This window comes from Dioscorea cayenensis, chromosome 7, assembly GCF_009730915.1.
Source record: "Dioscorea cayenensis subsp. rotundata cultivar TDr96_F1 chromosome 7, TDr96_F1_v2_PseudoChromosome.rev07_lg8_w22 25.fasta, whole genome shotgun sequence".
Lineage (NCBI taxonomy): Eukaryota > Viridiplantae > Streptophyta > Magnoliopsida > Dioscoreales > Dioscoreaceae > Dioscorea > Dioscorea cayenensis.
This window is the reverse complement of record NC_052477.1, coordinates 11974827-11984352: the sequence shown is the minus strand read 5'-3', so window position 1 is coordinate 11984352 and position 9526 is coordinate 11974827. Positions and strand designations below refer to the sequence as shown.

General features: G+C 34.1%; 1 pseudogene; it reads left to right on the top strand.

Annotated features, from left to right (window-relative positions):
- Positions 1 to 226: 226 nt before the first annotated feature.
- On the top strand, positions 227 to 9265 carry LOC120265081 (annotated as a pseudogene).
- Positions 9266 to 9526: the final 261 nt, after the last annotated feature.

Sequence of the window (9526 nt, the reverse complement as noted above, 5' to 3'; positions counted from 1 at the left end):
GATAGAAAGAAAGGAAATATTCACCGGGCCCTGTTTCTTTTAAAATCTAAGTGGAAATATCCATGCTAGCAGTCTAAGTGATTCCCACCTATGTATTCCTTAGCAGCCTTTCAAATGGAAATCTAGGAAGTTTATTGTAATTCCCACCCTATGTGTTGCAAAATATAATCGGTTCCGACCCATCGTTTATGAATTTATGCAATGCATCTTTGAATATTGTGGCATTATGGAACATTTTGCATTCCCAATTGATTATCTATTAGTGATTCCCCTTTCCAATTGGTTAGTAGAGTTTGATGAAGCTCACAGCCACCCTCTTGGTTGCATGCCGCCGGACCGTGTCTTCTCGAGGAATGTGCTACTGCTGGTAAGCTTGATGGGGCTCAAGGATTTGTTTATTTTATGAACTACAGCTAAATAGCTTTAGATGGTGATTCCGTGCCTTGCTATTTGTTCCCGTGGTGGTTGCAGTAATCGGCATGGCAAAAATGACCAATGCATATGATCTTCCAGCTAGGTAGGCAATTAATTTTCACTTTCTAAGCATTGCTGTAAAAGAATTAAATTATGCTGTAGGCTAAGCTTAAATTGTTATCCCCTGTACTGATATTACATTTGCAAGAGCTGGAAAACATCTTATTTGACTCGGTAGATTTTCTTGTCTGACAATATATTTTCACCTTTGCGATCTCTATTTTCTCATTTATAAACATTTCTTTTATGGATGTTTTACTGGTAACCCTGATATAGCCATCATGCGTAAGGATTATACATACTCGTGGGTCCCAAATATGCAGAAAGTATCATACTGCACGAAAAATGCTCTCGATCGGTGTTATCGGCCTCGCTCGGAGCTTCTCATCGAGAATGGAATTCGAGGTGGGCAAATTGGATTCCAAGGATACTTGACTTCTTCCCGACTTTTTAGTCCTTGATATTGATCTCACTATATGGGTACGTTTGTTGCTGATCATACTGTCATTTTATGGATACAGCAATGCGATGGGCTGCATATATATACAGAATCCAAAATTATCCCCGTGAACCAGCAGCACATGTAGTAATAAGTGAGTAACTTAGAATTTCTCTTTTATTTTTCTTGAGGGTTTGCTGATCCTAATTTTTAGCATTAATATTGCATTCTATCTGATTGTATATAATTTGATTCTTGATCTTACTATGCAATTTTTGACTACATTTGAGTGTGTCTATCTTGTTTCATACCAACATTTTTTTGGCCTAATTTCGCTTTTACTTTTGTAATTCGTCGTGGACCTGCGTAAGATTTTTTTGGAGAAACAGAAAGATAAGATCATCGCTTATTGTTTTCTCAGACATCCACTTCATCCGACATGCAGATCTATAAACGGGTATTGTTTTTAAAAACCTTAAATTCTTAATTAAAATGTCACATGGGGAGAGATCCGATTAAAGGGAGGGTACGCTCGATGCTCGTTGATTGTTTGCCATGTTGCTCAAATAACATATGAGTTAAAGGAAGGGAGCATTCTCTATGTTGTGGATTGTTTGTTCCCACTCAAGCATATAAGACTATACCACCAATGCCATCTGAATCCAAGACTTGAAAGATATATATATATATATATATATTCAGCAGACTTAGACATACATGAAAATTTGACGTTCATTTCAAGCATCACATATACAACGGACGTAGTACAATGTAACGTAGAATTAATGCAATTAATGCATATGTAATGAGCGTGCCATGAGGTGCATGGGTAAGAAAACTCCTTGATTTTGTCATGCATTTATTCTAGAGAAAAGTCATATATATATATATATATATATATATATGTATATATACATGAATTAGTGCACCTTCTTCCAATTTAAAAATAAATGAATATATAAATAAATAATACATCTTATTAAAACTTCCACAAGTTTATTATAATTATTTATTTCTCTTATGAAAATTAAGTTGATGTTATAAGGCTCTGCATAATTAATTATTAAGCACAAGAAAGGGCATGATAGATCATATATAGCTTCAAGCAACTATAAAAGGGGGAGACCCATATTTTGACAAATGACTGGAGAAGTAATTAATAGTGATATTCTTGTTGAAAAACTACACTTTATTAATTAATATCTTTGTTTAATTTACTAATTATTATTTGAAAAACCAAATATAGAGACTCATCCATAATATTATTTTCGTTTTTAAGATATTAATTTGATCAAATTAGTTTGGCCTCCATCTTTACCAGATTAATGATCATGATTATTTTATTTGATGCCGCTCTCTATTATAAGACGGAAAGAGCGTTACCTGATGATTTATTTATTCATTTATTTTATATAAGTTGAATGAGGAACTGATTAGCTTTATTGAATTCATGAACCAAGAACGTTATTTTATTTAATAATAAGTTTGAATGCTAACCATGTCTTCCTATGGATCAAAAGATTTGTAATTAGTTTATATATATATTACATTGTCCATACTTGCTTGGAATTATACATGAAGTAATTGTACTCAGAGATTGCACTGAAAGTTAAGATGGAGGAAATTAAGTATTAATTAATACCGTGCATGTATTATAATTCCTTCACACATTAATTATTTAATTAGTTAGTCATCTTAATTATAAGAAATGCATCTGCATATATATATATATATATATATACTAGTTAGCAACATTTAAAGATTAATTGGAAACATACAAGAAACCTTCTAAACAAGCATACATATATAATTCAACTATTCTCCACATCAAAAATAAAACAAAAATTTTCAACTTAATTCTTTCCTCGCACCTACTTCAGTGACAAACTAAGTTTCCTCCTTCACGAGAGTTGTCACTTTTACCACAACTCGAAAGATATGCACATGCATTACAACCTCACTTTGTGAAGCAATCGGGCTCAAAAACACATGCATCCCCTTCTTCTAACTTGTTGTCTAAAACAAACAACCGCCATTGTTGTGATTCAAACCCCCAACTTCCTCCATTCCAAACAAATCTCACATGCCATTCTTTGTTTCTCTTGGGACACGAAGAAGCACTATTTGCTTTCTAGGTTTGATGTACTCGAGATGCAAAATGAGTCAGTATGCATCGTGCACTCAAAAGCGAAGAACAAGGATTGTTAATTTGTGCATATAACTTAATAGTCTCTAGATACATATAAATTGTTAAAGAACAACATTAATTGCAATGCCTATGGTGGTTATCTAAGTGAAAAATTTATTTACTATTTCGTGAAAAAAATCTTTTCAATTGGATGCATACTTGATCCGCTTTCATGTCATTGATTAAGGACCCTGATCAACAGCGCAAAGAGCAATGGGAGAAGGCTACTCAAGCAAAATGTGGTTTTAATTGTGCTAAGCTGCTAGGATTTGGGGATCTTGGTAGTCCTCCGCTTCCATCGCCGAGGAGTATTCACTTCATTCTCGATATCTCGCCAAAGCGAATTCTCTAAATCTTTCCCGAGATTGCGGAAATGAAAAATTGTGTAAGGGGCTTGTTTTTGTGTTAACATCATGAATTAATTAAGGTTATTACTGTGATATTTTGGGTTAAACTGATATGTTCCATGCATGCTATCTTCAAACTGTCAATTTTAGTTATCGGGGTGGTGTAGATAGTGAAGGTCGTCCGGTGATGGTTGTTGTTGGAGCTCATTTTCTTCTTCGCTATATATATGGATTTGGAGCGCTTCATTCTTTATGTGGTGAAGGTACGTGTGATCTAGTCGATTATGTTGTGTTCTTAATTGGACAGTTCCCTTTGTGATAAGGGTTATCTTGTAGTAATCAGTCCACCATGCCGCTATTGAATTACACAGTATATATTTGTTCTCCTTTGGCCTTGTAATACATAGTTGATCAGTTTTCCTCATACAATGCAAATGCTCATATGAAGTATAATTATTGTCTGCCATTGTTGCATGGTTCATTGCTTGAATCATGCTATTTCTGGCAATTTTTTAAGCTTATGTCCTGAGTTCGAGCATTATGGAGCGAGAATAGTGGCATGACACTGTTGACAGTGTTTGAGAGGAAGTCACAAAAGATTCAAAGGAATGTTCATTGTGATGAATGCATAGGAACTAACATATTATTTGTATTTTTGTTGGGTATCTATATTCTGATGAGGATCTTAGGCGCTTTGTAATGCCACAACTATGTTTATCTTGGAGTGCTTCTCAACTTGTTATTTGCGTCATCACACCTTTATGGCTCTGACAGATCCTAATTCTCATTTGTAGGAATTTGAACCCTTGATTCAGAAGCCTTACACAATTGTCTATCTTCACTCTGCTGTATCTTTGCAAGTGTAAGTATTTCTAGTCAACTTATGGCAAAAACCAAAATTAGAGTGTCAAGTGGGCTTTCACTGTATACATATCTTTTCTTATGTGTGCTATCATGTTCCCACCTTGATTCAAGTTTGTTTGTGTATAGTTGATACTTTATAACTTATATGATGAGTTGTACGAACCCGGATCTTGGATGGATGAAGCGGTTAGAAACGGATACTTGGTCATAAACACCAGCAGTAATCGCATGTATGTATCCAATATTTATCCAACTCGAATATCGTTCTACAAGTTTATATTTGTGCATCGTACTTTCAGTTTTTAACTATTCAAATGTTGTTCATAGGCAATATATGTTCTACATCCCACTTTGGGTCTCAAGGCGCAATATTTGCTTTTGTAGCTATTGGTAGATGGAGAGGTACTCCTTTTCTATTATCATCTGAATTTGCCTGAACTTGCGTGAGGACTCTTGTGAATAAAAAACTTTCCCACATGTTTTTATCTTCATTAGGTGTGGCGGAAGGTCGTATACATTGATCGTTTATTGTAGCTCTTTAGATATGTACCACGTGAGCAGTTGACGATCCAAGATTGTCTTTCAGTAAGTATAAGCTATTAAGTTTCGTGTTCTTCTGTGAGAACTCATTTGTTTATAATAACATATAAATAATGATTAACTTTATATTATGTAGGAGAAATTTGTCAAAGCTTGCCAAGATGTATTGGTTCGAGAAGGGCAGGGGGTACAAATTGATGATGATAAACTATGGTGGGACATATTCGGGGTTGCAAAAAATCGATGTTATGGCATGAGAAACCTTGTTGAGGAGATGGTTTCTAATTATTCTCATTCGCAATTGAAGCAGTCTTCTTTGAGAATTCAACAATCTATTATTACATTAGATACTTCGACTATTACATTTTGTATTTGTTTGTTGTATTAGATGTTTGAAGTATTATAATTTATAATGAATTGTTATTCTAGATATTTATCGATCAGAATGTTTATTTTGAAAAATATTATAAATGTTATTATTCAGGATTGTAAATTAGGTTTTAAAACAGGTTTGTGAAAATAATTAAAAAATTATTATAAATAATCATGGTTATGAATAATTAATTTGCGACAATAAAATTGTGTCGCATAATATCTCACCGAGGTGCGACACAATTTGCAATAATCGAAATGTGTCTCAAATTTTGTTGCAAAATATCGCACACATTTGCAACACAATTTGCGACATAAAGTTTTGCGACAAACAAAATGAGACAAAATTTGTTGCAAAAAGATTCAATATTTGCAACACAATTTGCGACGAGTAAAGTTTTGCGACAACTAAAATAAATCGCAAAGAATATTGCAAAAAGTTTCAAATAGTTGCAACATTTATTGCGACAAAAATTGTGTCGCAATAAATTGTCGCATATCGTTGCAAATTGAATGTCAAATATTGATTCGGAAGATCCATGAATTACGATGAAATTTGCAATGTTTTCATTTTGTGTCGCAAATTCCGTGACACATTCTTCAAAAGTGTCGCAAATATTTGCGACATCTGAAATGCGACACGTTTTATTGTGTCGCAGATTTTGTTGCAAATTATGATTTGCGACACATTTTTAATCTTTTGTGTCGCAAAAATGTGTCGTAAATTGCGTTTTTTGTTGTAGTGTAGCATCAGTGGTTCAATGTTTAGACTATAGATGTATGCATAAGTGGATGTTCAACCATGTAAAATCTCCAAATGAATAGTTTATCCTGAGGCGCTACCTATAGTCTCCAAATGACATGCCAGCCATTTTAGTATGTATTTAAGAAGAGATATTACCTTGGTTTGAGTTTTTATATGTCAAATTTGTGATTTTTGCTATAGAGCTTGTAGGTAGCCATACCTAATGATTAGGACCATCATTATCAATTAATAGTTTAGATAATCCATTCCAATCCAGTTTATTACCAAGAAAAACTTTTAAATCATCACAATTAAGAGAATCTCTACAAACAAAAATCATAAATGCATAGAGACTCCAGTGACAACTACATATTGATACATGTATGTTTAAGAGCTAAGAGAGTTCCAAAACACCAAGAATCATTCCACAATTAGTGATCCACAAATTTGATATGATTTTCTCAACAGTTTTATAAAAAATTTTATAAAACCAGGAGGATTTCAACAAATTAGGACAATTCCAAATATCAAAAACCCTATATATTTCAATTTAAAAATGTGGATCTAGTGTTTATCCTTTGAATTAAGAAAAGCAAAAAAATTTTGGACATCAAAGTTGTCTTAATATGGTTGAGGTTTCGAACGCCTAAACATTCCTCGGCTTTTGCAAGTCTATCAATGCCCCAATCCATAGAATAGAAGCCACTACTATTATTACTTTTTCCCTATAGGAAGTGAACCAAGTTTGGAAATCTTATCTAACCAAGAGTCTAGAATAGTAGAACAAGAAAGCAAATAAAGGGGAATTAAGGACAAGGACTTGTTGATCAAGACTGCATGACCAGCTATCAAGATGGCAGAATGGTTCCAAGAATTAATACAATTAACAACTTTATTGACTAAATATTAACATTGGTTAAGAGGAAGACATTTAGGAGAAATCAAGACTTCTGGGTACTTAAAAAGGAAAATTGTCAATTTTCATGTTTAAAATTGTTTTGAGAGCTATAACAATCCTTTTATGCCATATTGGCAAGTGAATAGTTTAATTGTTGAGGTTAGGGAATTTGACTAGTGTGATCCCTACATATATATTTAAACAAAGTTTACAATATTTGAAAGTTACCTTGGAAACAATCCTAAGGTCATCTACGAACATTAGATGATTGAAGTCTTTAGTCAACCTTTTTTCAAAGCCGAGCACCAATTTCATCTTTAAATCATAGTTCATAAGAACAGTTGGATTTTGGGAAACCAATAAGAGTATGAAGGGGCTCTTTGATAACTATTTATCCAACACGTAGGTTGCCCATTTATCAAAAAGGAAAAACTAATTGTGGTAATACAAGCCCTAATCTAAGAAATCCAAACCTCATTGAATTGCATTATTCCAAAAGTAGGGAGAATACAACATCATAAGCTTTTTTCAATGTCACCTTAATCATCATCATCATATTCCATTGAATGGCAATTTAGCTAGATCTACTAGCTAAGAACCCACTCTATTTAAGGTTAATGGGTTTGTGAATAACCTTTTTGGATGATTCAAAAGAATTTTTAAAAATAATTTTGTAAAATACATTGCACAAAGATGTAGGTAAAAAAAATTAGAAATACTATTAGGAGAATCATTTTTAGGAATCAAGGCAACATAATTTTTACCCAATATTCGGGAAGGGTTGCGTCATGTAAAAATGAGTAAAAGCATTAAAAAGAAACAACATACCAATTAAGCAAGTAAACTTCAACATTTAGACCATTGGGACTAGGACTCTTGCTCTTGGCATGGTCTTGATAGTTTAGAAAACTATCCTAGTGAAAAGAATTGTATCATTAGTAGAAAGGACATTAAGATCATTTAGAAGGCCATTAATGAGGTCAAGAATAGAAGTGGAATAGGAGACCTCCAAAGTTTAGAATAAAAAACAGTAAAATATTTTTCAAAAATCATGCTGATTAGAATATATATTAGCAATGTCATCTATAATAGTAGAAGTTTCATTTTGGTGATTTTGAATATGAGCAAAGTTATGGAAAAAATTATACTAAAGTATACACCTTTTAGTCAATGGAGTCATGCTCTTTTTTTTTTTTTTGAAATAAATGTGGATAAACCACAACTTTATTGAATAGAAAGAGCAACAGGGAACAGAAGATAAAACCTCTCACCAGAAGTGAGGAAAAGAACTAAGAGCAGCAGAAAATAAAAAAACGAAGAGAGAGCGGGAAGGCGGAAGACACAAATGCGGTCCCTCGAGCTCGCCTGGACCAACAAAAAGAAGCAACTACTCTGCGCAAGATTGGAGTCGGGATCTCGACTTGATTTGAGACTTTAGCGCTTAAGAAATTAAGAGGCGCTTAATTTTTACGGGAAGCTTCATTAAAAGATGATCTGTTGTCTATCGTAAAGTGTTGAAAAACCAAGAAAGAAGCAAATTAGCAATTTTAATAAAAAAATATTGTAAAAGCGGTAGAAAGCGATCAATTGGAAAATACGATTATTTCGTTCAATCCATATATTCCACAATATCGCATCGGAAATGAGATCCCGAGAGTTCGGTGTTGAGGAATAAGGGATGGAATCCAAGTAGTCCAAAAGTGTGGGGAATTGAATGTGAGAGAGATTGGAACCAAGGATTTGTGAGAAAAAAGTCCAGATACGTCTGGAGAAATCACATTCAAGGAAAAGATGGTTAAGATTCTCAGAGGCTTTGTGACATAGAACACATGTATCTGTGGAGTTTTGAATAATGCACCCTTTCTTGAAAAGATTTGTAAGAGTCAGTATTTTATCTTCCCCAGCTAGCCAGCAAAAAAGAGTTATTTTGCTAGGGCAGCGGATTTTCCAGAATTGAGAGTAATGCGGACTACGCATTCCACCATCAATAAGGAATTTGTAAAAGGATTTGACTGTGAAATTTCCACTTTTTTCCAGTGCCCAGGAGTAGGTATCTTCCTGGTTATGGGAGCAATCAGGAATGATCTCTAGAAGAGAGGACAACATATCAGGGGAAGCAGAGCGAAAAAGAATCTCTGGATTATTAATATGTTGGATGAATTGTCTGATATTAATCCAAGGAGATGTACAATCAGCGAAAAGTGTTGGCCAAAGATCTTTAAGCAATTGTCCAGCATGCCAACGGTCAGACCAAAGAGATGTGTTTAAACCATTTCTGATAATTTTGTTTATGCAGGAACGAAATGGTAATAGAGTGGAATTCACTCCTGCCCAAAAGAAAGATTTATTTCTAGGTGGATTATGGGATAAGATTCCGTTTGGGCTTCTAATTGAGTAATTGGATTGAATGATTTTAGCCCAACCACTGTCTGGATTACAAGTCAATTTCCGCCACCACTTTCCAAGTAAAGCTTTGTTAAATTCCTGAAGGTTGAGGATTCCCCAGCCCCCCATATCGCGGGGTCTGGTAATTCTATTCCAGGCAACCAGTCTGATTCCTTTGGAACCCAGATCAGGACCTTTCCATAGAAAATCTCTTCGAATTTGATCAATATCTTTGATTACCCAAGTGGGAAGTTTGAAGACCGACATCCAATAA